The sequence below is a fragment of the Anser anser genome, assembly GCF_964211835.1.
Source record: "Anser anser genome assembly, chromosome: 2".
In the NCBI taxonomy this organism is placed as follows: domain Eukaryota; kingdom Metazoa; phylum Chordata; class Aves; order Anseriformes; family Anatidae; genus Anser; species Anser anser.
The window spans coordinates 130,873,867-130,887,372 of NC_139721.1; the positions used below are offsets into that span (position 1 = coordinate 130,873,867).

At 37.7% G+C, this 13,506-nt stretch overlaps 1 protein-coding gene across 2 annotated transcripts in view; it reads right to left on the minus strand.

Moving 5' to 3' along the window:
* HDAC9 (histone deacetylase 9) overlaps positions 1–13,506 on the minus strand; it is a 479,837-nt gene that overhangs the window by 419,567 nt on the left and 46,764 nt on the right. The gene's annotated exons all lie outside the window — the stretch shown is intronic.

The window sequence follows — 13,506 nt, forward strand, 5'->3', positions numbered from 1 at the left end:
AACTCTTTTACTAAGCAAAAGGGAACTCCAACAAAAACACAACTAGCACCAAGACAGAAGACCATTGTCTACATACACCTGAAGCATCTCATAGTCCTACTGTGAATTACTAATATTATATATATATATATAAAATCATATGTATAAACAATTTTAATATATAAGTATATATATGAACAGTGTAAAGGGCTAATATTCAGTTATTTTAACTATTCATTATTCAAAAGTAATAATGCTAGACATCTAAAAGAGCCTTCAAACTACTTGGTACTGTTTTCACAGTTTCTTCCATTAAGTAATGAAGAGATGGGCTTGTGTTCTAATTTTTTTCTTTTTAAACAGGAATGATCTATAAAAATCTTTGTTTAAGAACTGGGAAAACAACAAAGATAACAGGCAACAGCAACAATTGTTCGTTAGATGATGTATAAGACCAATATCTTATCTTTATCAATATTCATAAGCAGATGTCTAGGGAAAAGTAAGAATGGGATGTGTATGATACTCCCCTGGATGCTCTTCCAGACTCCAAATACCTTCTGCTTAAGGAACTTTCTGAGGCTAATATGATCACTGAATATTGAGTAACCATGCATTTCTCACCATGTACTCGTCCAGACTTCGCTTCAACACAGATAAATAATTTTAGCTCCAACAATATCCTCAGCAAGGCTTTCCACCACTGTTGCCTATGAAGAATAAATCTGTTTATTTTAAACCTGCCTCCTATCCATTTGATGAAGAGACAGAGAAAACTAACCCATATCAACCTTCTCCCATGCTATCTATGACTTTGACGGCTTATACCAAGTACTACTAAATTCCCTCTTTCCTTATACAGAAAGCTCTTCCATAACAGATCATTGTCTTTTCGTACTTAAATTCTTTCTACCAAATTCTTTTTGAGATGAAAGAAACAAAGCTGCACACTGTACCATGGCCTAGGAAAACCTTAAATTTATATACTGGTATAATAATGTATTCAGGTTTGTATTTTTTATTTCTTTCCTAATAATTCTAAGTACTTAACTCACTTTACTGAATACTACTCATTAGATATTTTCATGGGAATATTAAAATCTCAAGACCTTACTCCTTAGTGATTGCACTATTTTTGGAGCCCAACACATCATACACAATATTACAATAACTGTTCCTCATGTGCATTGATTCCCATCTACCCGTGCTGAATTTTATTTGCTACTTTACTGCTCAAATCCAAATGTTTTTCTCCAACTCTTTACAACTGTCTCTCATCTTTAATTACTTCACATTACCAGCATAATTTCCTGCTTTAGAGCTCAGCCCCTTCTGGGGTTAATTATAAACTGCTGAACAGCAGAGGTCCCAGCTGATACCCCTCCAGAACACCCTTTGTAACCTTTATTTCTGCCCATATCCTACCTTTATCCACTTTCTCACCCTATCCACCTCAGTAGCAAAGAATTTTCCCTCGTATACCAGTTCAGGTTGTGTTTCCTTAAAAACCTTTCCTTAAAAACGTCTCTCACAAAAACTCTTGAAAATCCAAAGAGACCATACTGCCCCAACCCCCCTCACCTACATGACTGTCGAACCCTTCAGAAGGATTTAAGCCTTTATTACAGTGAAGCTCTTTTTCTGCTGTTGTTGTTCCTATGTGCATCTTTTTTATTCCACTCTTCCTTACAGTCCCTGCTGTCTCGTCCAGGACAAAGAAGACTTTTCTACTGAGTTTTGTAGCATCCATTTCTTCAGTGACCTGAAGATGGACTGGTCTTAGCAAACCATGCTGCTGTGCTTATTTGTGCTAACTGAAAACCTGAAATCTGCCATCTGAAATGTGTTTGGTCAGTACCAAGTTGAAAAGTACCTCACGAGCTAACTCATACCATGCATTTAAATTATCAGAAAGGACTTCTACATGTATATTTGAATCACTCCATGTTAAACGCCTGAAAATGCCAATGCGTCTCTTATATCTTAAAAAAAATTAATAATAAGTAAAAAACACCAAAAACATATTACACTGCTTCCATATATTTTAAAAGAACATATAATTTAAAAGTACTTCAGGAAATTAATATTGCTTATTAAGGAAACCATCTTTCTTACAGTTGTATATGCACAATAAAATAACAGAACTTCTCAACTACAAACACTTCAGTAGATACTGGAAAGATACTGATTTGAAATGCAAATAAGTATTAGGAGTTTAAATAACACACTTATTGGTAAAATGTGAATATTTTAAGTGAATATTTTTACATCACAAACTAGATACTGTTTTCCACTTACAAGAAAGCTATTGTTTTCTAAATTCATACTCAGCCTGCTGCTGAATAATCCTGATCACTGTTGTTAGCTTCTGCAAGTCCTGCACTTTTTGTAATTATACCTTCTATCAACAAAGTATGATAGAGAGACAAAATCCACAATTTTGAGTTGTTATTAGGAATATTATCAAAGAATTCAATAAGTAGTTTTATCCCTTCGAGCACCCAGGAGCTGTGCTGAAGGCATGTATAAGAAGTATTTGCATTTCTTTTACCTTTCATTTGTTAACTTTTCCAGCAGATTAGAATACAAGTATACAGGAACTGGAAAATGGAAAACTCAAGACCTATGAAGCCATTTTCAGCAAAGTTATTTTAATTTACTCACGACAGAAATGTAAATAAATCTTTTGAACACATACTGAGCACAGAAGATTGGGATGAGACAACTAAAATTATGACTTGGGGGTGGGGGTGAGAGAATTATCAGTGTGGCAACTTAGGAAAGAGACATCCTAAGGATACAGGGATCAGATAAGCACTGACAAGGGTCAAACTGCCTTTAAGTCAAACAGTAGCATCAATAGTTTTCAAACTAATATTAGAAACTCCTGTAAAATGATATGACTCTTTCATCCAAAAGGCCAATATGCAAAAACATAGCATAGTTTTAAAAAATGTAAGAAAGACGAGAACTGCTAGTATGTGTTACTGTTACAAGGCTGAGATGGCCTTGGATCATCACAATTAATGAAATTACCTAGATACCCACCAAAATAAAATTACTGAAAAATTAACTCTTTAGTATATATAAGAAAAGACCAGGAAAAAGATAATATTCTGCTCTTCCATTTCTGTTACCATCATAAATCCTAAATCCTCAGAGCACTCATGCACTCATTTCTCCTGACATTCTATTATTTAAAAGATTTAACACTAAAAAAAAATACGGAGAAAATGTTTTTTACATAACTTAACATGTATATTTGAAGAACAGTCACAAAAAAAAATAAATCTCAAAATTAGTTTAAAATAGAGCTAACCAAAAAAAAAAAAAACCAAACAAAATATATTTAAACTGATGGGACAAGTTCCAATAGGAGAAGACTTCTGGACCCTCTTCTACCACATCTGCTAACAAAAGGAACAGTAACGTGGAACACCTACAATAGCCACAGCTTTCTAGGCGTGCATAGCATAAACAACTCAAGTAACTGTAAAGCTGACATTCTAGAAGAGGGTTCTTATGTGAATTCTTACATCTTATACGGATTTTCCAAATCAACTTTAATACAGATTATGAAATTGATCTGTATTTAGATATCAGGGTGGGAGAAAAACAAGAGGGTCCAACCCTGAAGCGGTTCACAAATGTCATGGTTCCAGCCTACCTCTCAAGGACACTCTTCCAAGGAAAGAGCAAATCACTCTAAAGAAACTGGAAAATTACGTTCAGTAAAATCACGTAGGGGATGACCGCGCAATTCAAACGAGGCCCTCTTTGGGTAACGGAAAAGAAGTAGCTAGATCTCACATAGTCCCAATGAAACAAGCACCTCAGGCAAGCCCAAATATTCCCAGGGCTGTGCTAGGTCTATTAAGACAGTGAAGAATGCTTTTTTTCTGAGCACTTCAGTTTGACTTCCTCTCAACAAAACATGGAAAAAACTCAGCAGCTCTTAATTGTACTTAGAGACTGTTCTGTAATTTATTCAGATTGTGAACTACAAATAACCAATTGAAGTGGCTTGAGCCAATTCTGTAGTCATAGTATGACACAGAGTAATTTTTCTGGTTTCAGTGTTATGTTACTGTGAATTTCCTGAGGCAGTAAGAACCAAACATGGGTGAGTAAATGGTTATGCTTATTGTAACACTGTAAGTTTAAAACAGGAAAAAAAAAAAAACATATACAATAGCAATTCTTTGAAATTTCATCTTAAATGAAGAAGACTTTCTGAGGAACATGAAAATGCATTAAAACAATCCAGATTTCCTTTTAAAGAAGAGTGGTTAGACCAACTAAACTCTATTATGGATACTCTTTCAGGATTAAATTAATTCCATGTAGCTTAGTTCACATCCAAAATAAATTAAGATAAATTAAATTATGGAACTGTAATTTTGAATGCATGCTGAACAAGGTTTTAATACAATTTAACTATCCACTTCGATTTATAATTCCAGTTACTGTAGATTATTTTTTTTGAGTGTCCTTGTGTAAACAAGCCCAAAGATCTCAGAAACGGTATGCAGAAAAGCCTGGGTAGTTTTAAGAGCATACACTACAGTTATGTAAGACCCCTTATAAAAAGCATTAGCCTTTACAGCTTTCTCATTTTTTTCTGTTTTAAAAAGAGGCATTTGCATTTAAATTATTAGGTTTGGAATAAAGAATTTCTCCTTTCCGGTGGTGGTGTTAAAAGAAGGACAAAGCTGTATTTTTAGACTAACACTAAAAGTAATCTCAGAGGGAGATTTCCAGCTAAATCTGGAAACAATCATAATAACCATATAAATTTATTTTTATATAGGAAATTAATTTAGCATTTTCCAAAACAACATATTTTTTTTCCCTTAAAATCTGAAATGAAGTAACGCAGAAGTACACACAGTGAAATCTGTGGTCACTTTGCTATTTTCATTGTTTAACCACCTTCTTCTTATCTATATACAGGCATAAACCCATCCTAAACATAAGAAAGCAATATGTGAGATTTGGTTTCATGTACAAACTCAGGTAAGTAAAATAGTCTAAAATTACCCATTGCTCACAGGAAATGCCAAGCCTATGTCGTTTATAATAATTCTCAGGCAGTGCACTGCAACTAGGAAGGAAGAAACGAATTCTGACCTAAAGATGGAGGTCAATGGACACGACCTGGCTGCTGAGGATGCAGCCCAGCCCTTGCAGCCTTCCCTTACTCTGCTGAGGCCACGTCTGAAAAACACTAAGGTGAGTGAGGCAGTGTCATGCTGAAAAAAGGAAGAAGCCTGAACAGGTAACTCAACACCTGAAGATATTCAGTATGGATTTCCTTACTGAGAAATAATTTCTTAAATTTGGAAATGAGCTCGTTTAATTCAATTAACAAGAAATCTTGCAAAACCACTAATAAACTAATATTTAAACTATTGGTGTAAGCTGATTGCTGTAACAACCTAGGGTGCATGCCGCTATGCTCAGGGATACAGAAAAACAAGAAAAACACAGCACAGAAAAACAAGCCCTGAACTGAAGACTAGTAAGAGAAAGCAACCTCTCCTACTGCACAGCTTCCTGCTGAAGGCCCCTCAGTCTACATCTTAGCATGGTCAGTGGTAGACCTGGATTTAAACAAAAAACTAAACACATTTCAAACAACTGAGAATCAGTTCAACCAAAAGTTATTTCCAGACTTTAATGAAATCCAGTTGTTTCAGAAAAAAAAGAAAAAAAAGTATGCTAAAAAGATGAGAATGAGTAAATTTTGCATTGCAATGCCTTTTATATGTGGTGTTTGAGAAGAAGGTTAAATGAGTTAACTGAGTTTTTAAAAGTTAGAGTAAAATCAGCAGATCAGAAGTCAATGATTTGCTCTAAATTGGGTCAAAGGTTTCCTCTTTTGCTCTTCCCACCGCTAAAAGCAACTCCTACAGAACAGTTTACTGCAACATAAGTCTACTGGGACAGCATGCTTCTTTGCTTGTACCCAGTCAGATCTGCTAAACAGCACAGTCAGTGGAAAGCTAATTCTATGTCTAACCTTAACCTTTCCATCAGATAAGTGGGAAAGGGAGTACTAGATATGCAATGCGTTATTTCTCTCCGCTAACAGATTCTTAATAAAGGAAATGCTGAAATCTCAACCTAAGAGCTCAAGGGAACTCATTTCCCCTTCCTCTCTTGCTCTCCTGCTTAGGAGTGGGTCATATTTATCCTATGGTAAATAAGACTGGGAACCATTTCTAGGTCACTGACAAAACGCTGAAGTGAGAAAGCCTGGAGCAATCAAATCATCACAGAGCTTTTCCTACAGCTGGGATGATCTAAATCCAGACATTCATCAGTTTAAGATTGCATGTCATGTATACAGCTACTTAAAAATTCATCTGCACAGCTTTATCACTTCTCCTGTCAAAAACTAGTAAATTCCTATAATTTGATTTCAACCTAAAACATCTTAGAACCTGACTGTAAGTGTTACTATTTTAAGATCCACTTGTAAATTGAATTTGCAATCATGTTCAGGCAAGGACAGATTTGCAAGTTCTTAAATCACTATTTGTTTCAGCCAATGATCAAACAGACCAAATAAGTGCAATTAAAAAAAATACGTAAATTAACCTATTTTCAAAGCACTTTTGAAAGTTATTTTCATACTGAAATGTTTCCAAAAAGCTTGTAACCTAAAATTCTGCCTGACATCAGCTAGAAAAAAAAAAATTACAGGCCACACAAAAAATGATTAATCTATTTACCACTGTCAAAAAAAAACCCAAAAAACTCATGACTCATGAGCATGACGGGTGCAAAAGAATTAAATGGCAAGAGTGCCACACTACCAATTTCAGATAGCTTTGCATTGTAGATACATTTAATTATAGATATTTGGGGGGTTATCTTGCCCAACCATCACTGAGCTAGTTCGAGTTGTTAGTGCTGCCTTCCGAGACAAGCTAGAATTTTTGTGTGGTTTCTCATAGAAGGCTTAAGTTTATGAAATGATGATGATTTGTATGGTAGACACTGAAGTTGAGGGATTCCAGGAGATCAGACGAAGCAGGGAAAGAGAAGTTCTTCTTGAATATAAAGAAAAATTTCTGGAGGAAAAAGCATTTCGTTCGGAAAATGTAAATATTTCAAAAAGCATTAAAAAACAAGCTAAAACATCAATAGAGCATCCAGATCTTAAGTAAATCCAGTTATCACGGAAAACATAAAAAACTGATGTGAGAAGAATAGGTGGATATTTAATCATTAAATATGACTGCTTCAAGCTAGCTGTAGGTAATTTGTGTCAACTGCCTGAGAAATAGGCACCTTAATCAATCCTGGTTTTCAGAGGCCTTACTTATACCTCAACTCATTTCTGGATCTCTGCACTTTGGGATCTTCTGTCCTCATCTGCTAAAAAAACCTGATCACTACTTTCTAGCTTTGTACAGCCTGGCTTTTGTTACGACAACTCCCAGAAGAGGCTGCTTCTTGAAATGCATTCTATTTCCTTTGCCCAGGTTTTCATATAAACATAATGTAAGCCTAGTCTGATAAATCCTATGCTGAATAGCAAGTTATATGTAGGCTATGCTTCTTCCACATTGTGCTCCCCAGCTGCAGATTAACAGACCTTTTACACAGAGTTAGGATGCTACAGCAAGGCAAGATATTCACATTCAAGCCCCTCATGCAAAGCAGAATTCCCTCCCCTAGATTGTTCCATGTCAAATAAAGCAGTCTTGAGCTTTGGTTTCTCATTTCCTAGACAAGTAACTTGTCCCCCAGAGCAGGCCAGCAAACTGTGGAAACTGGCAAGCCTTGGAATAGATTTTGATTTATTTATTTTTTTCCATCAGTTAAGCAAAAATGCTAAAATGAACCCTGCCTGAAATAACAGGGGCTGTTCCTTTGACGTACACTTGCCAGGTATCACTATGACACACTTACATTTTGTATAATACTTTACTCCTACAAACTTACACCACGCAAGTCCCACTGATTGTTAGGCCATTGATTTGATTTCAGCCATTCTCCCATTGGTTTCAGTGGGATTGTTCCCAGAGTAAAAGTGCTGTTGTACAAAGATGCACAGTCATAATCTGGTCCCTACCAAATACAGCTGTGAGCAGCTATTGTGCATGCCTTTGAATTTAGTATTATGTAACCTTCCTTTGGCTTACCCATGTGGAGAAATATTAAAATAAATTAACATTTTGCTGGTTCTCTAATTGGAAGTGTCTGTTTGAAACAAATATGTTTATCAAACAGTTTGACTGGGAAAATACATTACTGTAGCTGTAGTTACCCAAATTACATGCTGTCTAAAGCAAAAAGGGCAAAAGCCATCTGGCTCATATAACTTACATTTTCTAGACAGCTTGCAGCTGGTTCTGATTAAGCAGCATCTCAGTACTCCCAGCGATCTATTTTTAACTCTGCTAGTTTATTTTTAGGGCTCACACATCCAAGGCACATGGTGTTTACATTAATAAATGAACAACCGCCTACAGTTAAGAAAAGCTTTGTGCAATTCTTGTGGCACAGTCACTGTGCGACATGGGTGGATGATTGAATAAAACATTATGTGCACTAATTAAAGAGACCTTGCTCACCTCTGGGCTCTTTGCAGGACTGCAGAAAGCATCTCTGGAGAGCCTGAATGGCAGGAAGGAGAAGAAGGTGCTAGACAACAGGCTGATTTAATACAGAAATAAGCTCCTAGCATGTCCTAGCGGTAGAGTACACACATCCTGGTCCAAATGCTCCACAAAAAAAAACTTTTTTTCCAATTCAATTCTATAGATTACCTGGACAGCTCAACTCAGTACACCATGCAGTCACGTGCATTAGGTAGCATACTGTCCCTGCCATCTAAGAAAATTAATACTGGACAGGAAAACAATGCATAATTGTTCCTACTAAAGCCCTGAAACTGTCAGAACAGAGGATGTTGCAAGTCCAAGAAGCACTGGCAGACCTATTTGCAGATTTACGTATATAAACACACACACATACATACACACTTATACATACATACACAAATACATACACGGTTTCTACAGGATTTTTGACTGTAAAATACCAGGTCCTTCCTGTGCTGTCAAACCCTGCCTGTCACTAGGATATTAAATATACACACCAGAAAGGTTCAAGGTAGGACATGGGGAGTTTTGTTTTGTTTTGTTTTTAAATCTGTTCTTAACTCCATGGTATAACTACACTACAACATCATAGTGGGGGGGGGGGGGGAAGGGGGGGGAAGATCACTATCTATGTAAAGAAATTAAACATAACTAAAACTAAAGCTCATCCACACTGTAATTTTTTAACACTGATTCTGTTTTGCATGCACTTGCAACCTATTTTATTGCCCAGAATACCGTGCATAGTACCTGCAGCCTCCTCCACCTCTGATCCCTAACTGCGGGAACATAAGCGGGCAGCTCAAGGTAGCAAAGGAAGCTCAGAGGGAGTGCTCCCAGAGGTGGGCTCTAGACAGAGTTATTCAGAAAGCACTCTCAGTCCAGAAAGTTTAAGGTTTCTGCTGTTTCTGGAAATACTTCCCAGAGGTATGAAAATAAAAAGATAAAGAAAGTAATCCAGGTATCCCTTTAGCAAGCAATTAAAGGAATTTGCTCTTCCAGCCTACATCCACTGAGCTACCTCAGCAATATAATGGACTTAGAAACTAATGCTAGCTAAATACCTTCGAATCCCATCAGTGGGAATGGTTTCAGCACCATAAAGTACTGACTAGCTGTAAAGTGCTAGCCAACTTTTAAATGAACCTCCATTTCAGCAGCACAGGCATGCTCAACACCAGAGAATTGTCCAAGTTCCCTCACAACACCCAGGACCGATGGCAAACGGAAGTGAGGCTATTTCCCAGGGAAGTTCTTTAAAAAAAACAACAACAACAAAAAACCTACTCTTTACTCACACTTTAGACACACCTATTCTCATGCATTCTCATGTTTCTGCGTGTTTTCTCTCTGTACCCTTTTTCTTATGACCTTGTCCCTGTTCTTTTAGCCAAATCCAGTGTTCACCTCTCCTCTATGACATCTTTTAGGGTTTCCACTCTTAACTTTTTTCCCCTTCCCCGTGATGCTTTCTTCTTTAACCCCTTTGTCAATGTCTTTCATCCTAATCCTTCTCTACATGCAAATTCTGATTTTGGTTCATTATTCAGTTGATTGGCTTGGGCTTTCTTACTATTGCTGAAAGAAGTGCACTGCTAACTTCCCTTGTATAGACAGATCTGTACCCCAAAGACAGCTACTGCAGCCATCTGTTAGTGTCTCCCTGCCAGAGAATGAATGATGCCTCTACAAGGCTATAGGTACTCGTAGTCAGTCCATTGAAATCGAAACACTATTGTTCATTTGTCATAGCTTCCTTGGATGCTAATGGATTAAGGAGTTCTGTCAGGAGTAAGCTTTCTTGCATTTTTGGTGAGGGGGAGCAAGTAGACCCCTCAAGTGCATCCAAGAACACTCTACAAAAGGCATATTCGAATGTACCAGTCTGAAAAGGTGATGAAGTCACAGAAATAACAGAGGAGAAAGGTGATGTAGTAATTTCATATACGTACACTACGTTTTGAATTCCTCTCTCTGCTTCTAGGCTTTGTGAGAAAGCTGAATAGAAGAGACAAAGCACTCAGTGGCTATTTCAGGATTATCCTGTCTTCGTTTACACTTACTTTTGTGGAATACGTCCACAAAACCTTGTCTAGGGCAACAGCTGAATGTTTTGACACAAGAAAAGGAGATTTACCAGGACCTGAGACAGCTTTTGAGCAATACCAGAGTGCTGTCTGCACCCACAGCAACTACTGAAATCTGAGTTGGGGATATCTAAATGAGCTGTATCCACTTGACCTCACTAAAGATATACTTCAAGGCTTGAGGAACAACACAAGCACCCTAGGGGAAGCTGTGAAAAATATCTCATGTCTGTTTTCTTCATGTAGCTCGAAGTGTGTGTGTTGTGCACTGGCCTTTATTGCAGGGTATTGCCTCAAAATACTACTGACTCAAAACACAGACTAGCTGCAATTTTTATTTATTTATTTATTTTATTTTAAAGCAGGGGTTCTGCTCAGCTTTTATTAAATAGCTTCTGCAGAAATACACTCCTGGCATCATTATTCAGATTCAGCTCCCTCTATTCTTAACAAGGAGACCCTGGTTAAACGAAAACAGCATGTGGGCCGTATGTTCTAGCAAGACAAAGGATTGCCAGTGCTGTTCCAGAGTCAGCGAGCTGTTTCTTGACACGGTTAACAGCTTTTTTTGCCCCTCTGATTAGGGAGTGATATGATTCACAGGACACTGAGAATAACTAACAGCTCTGCACTCACAGAAAACACCTTTTTCATCTACCATGCCCCAGCTCAGTAAACTTTCATGAATTTTCCACTCAGATCATTCTCCGTTACCAAGCGCAGAAATAAATACAGACAACATGAAATATCTATACACAGATGATACGGACATTCAGTTTTAAAAATCCTTTAAATTCATTTCTGCAGAGAACAGATGTAGCCTTAAATAGCCGTACGTGAGGGAAGCCAGATGTGAGCAGCTGCCACCTGCATCACTCATGCCACAGCAATGTCCTAATTACATAATTCTAATTCTAATTATCTTAATAAACTGGGGGGACTCACAGAATAAATAAGATGAAATGCAAAGGCAAGTAAAAAGGAATACATTTCGGGTAGAAGTAAAAATAAAAACCCATGAACAAAAATAAAATCCATCAAATAAATCCCAGACAATAAACCAATAAATACAACAGCGGGTTATAGTAACCCTGATTCCCCCTTCTGCTGTAAAGTGCTCTAAAAGTTAAATGACTCAGCAGTGGAAACTATTCAAAGAACAGGCAACTCTCCAAAATACCAGTAAAAATGGAAGAAGGTACAGGAGATGCAAGGTAAATATTTCTGGTACTTTGGTATCACCACCTGGAAAAAGGTAACATGCTTTTAGGTGGCAAACGAATCTAAGAATCAAAGAGAGAAAACTGGAAAAGAGTACAAGACTTAGAAGTATGGTCTATGAGAAATGGTTAAAGAAACTGATTAGTACAATTTAGTAAAGAGGAAATTAAAATAAATACTACCAAACCTCATCTTAGGAAAAGAATACTGAATAAATGAGGAAGGAAAAGGAAGGCAGTGATCACTAGTTCTCACGTCTGCAGATCAACTAGCAGTTAATGAAAATTTGTAACAAAGGGCACTTTGGGTGGGAGCTGAGAAATACTAAAATGACTCAGTGCTTTGTTTTGCCAGAAACTGGCAATGTGTCGAGCCAAAAACTCATAACATCCTATATTCATTGACGGGAGTTTTGCCAAATCATGTCAGGTTGCCTTCCTTTCTGCCCAAACTCCCAGCCAGAGGCCGTCGCCTCCAGCACGACCAGCACGCACCACAGGCCTCACCGAAATCAGGCATTCCCCGGGGACTCCGGGTGGCTGCTGAGCTAAAGCATTCCTATCGGGCTCTGGCAGCCCCTCCAACACTCTCGCACACTCACACACACCCTCTGGCACACTCTCTCTCACGCACTCTCTCACACGCTCTCTCCCTCCCCCTCAATCTCTCACTCCCTCTCACACTCACATACTCACTCTCATTCTTACACTCACACTCCAACTCACACACTCTCACTCATTCTCACACACGCTCACATTCATATTGCACTTACACTCCATTCCATTCACACTCACACCCACACTCCTCTCAGTCACCCACTTCACTCACATTGCAGTCACACTCACACTCCACTCACACTCCACTCAGACTCCTCTCGTACTCCCACCCCTCTCATACTCACACGCACATACTCCACTCATATTCCAGTCACACTCTCACTTCACTCACCTTCATACTCCACTCCCAAACTCACGCCACTCACATTCACACTCGTACTTCTATTCCACTCACACTCGCACTCCACTCATACTCCCACCAGGCACTATTGAGGGATTACATGATTGCAAAATCCTCTCCTCCGAATTTAAGCAGCAGTCCAAAATAAGATTTTTGTGTGTGTTGATCTACTTCACATCACAATAAACTTTCAAAAAATTTCTCAGGGTTTACAAAGCTTGCATGTCTAAACTGCAATGTCAAATAGCTGTAACTAGTAAAATGTAAAGAATCTTATGTTTGTAAGTATAACTGCACATAGAAACAGGTCATAAAGGGAGACTCTGGAATCCATGCTACTGACAATTTTTAAGACAGATGTTTACCCAGCATCCCCAGAGAGGATCAAGGGTTTTTAAAATATGCCTTGAGACAGGTTCAAACCACGAAGTCTATCGTTTCACCAGAACTTAGATCCAACACACAAAATGTACAGCACAAAACAGTCTTTCAATATTTTCAAAACACAAAAAAGTAAAGTTTGGTTCCTCAAAACTAAATCATAACTCATGCTCCCATTAGACCCTCAGTTTCTACATGCTACAAAACAGTATTTAATTTCTTGATTAAGATATTCCCTACACTATAACATTTCAGAGTTTCTA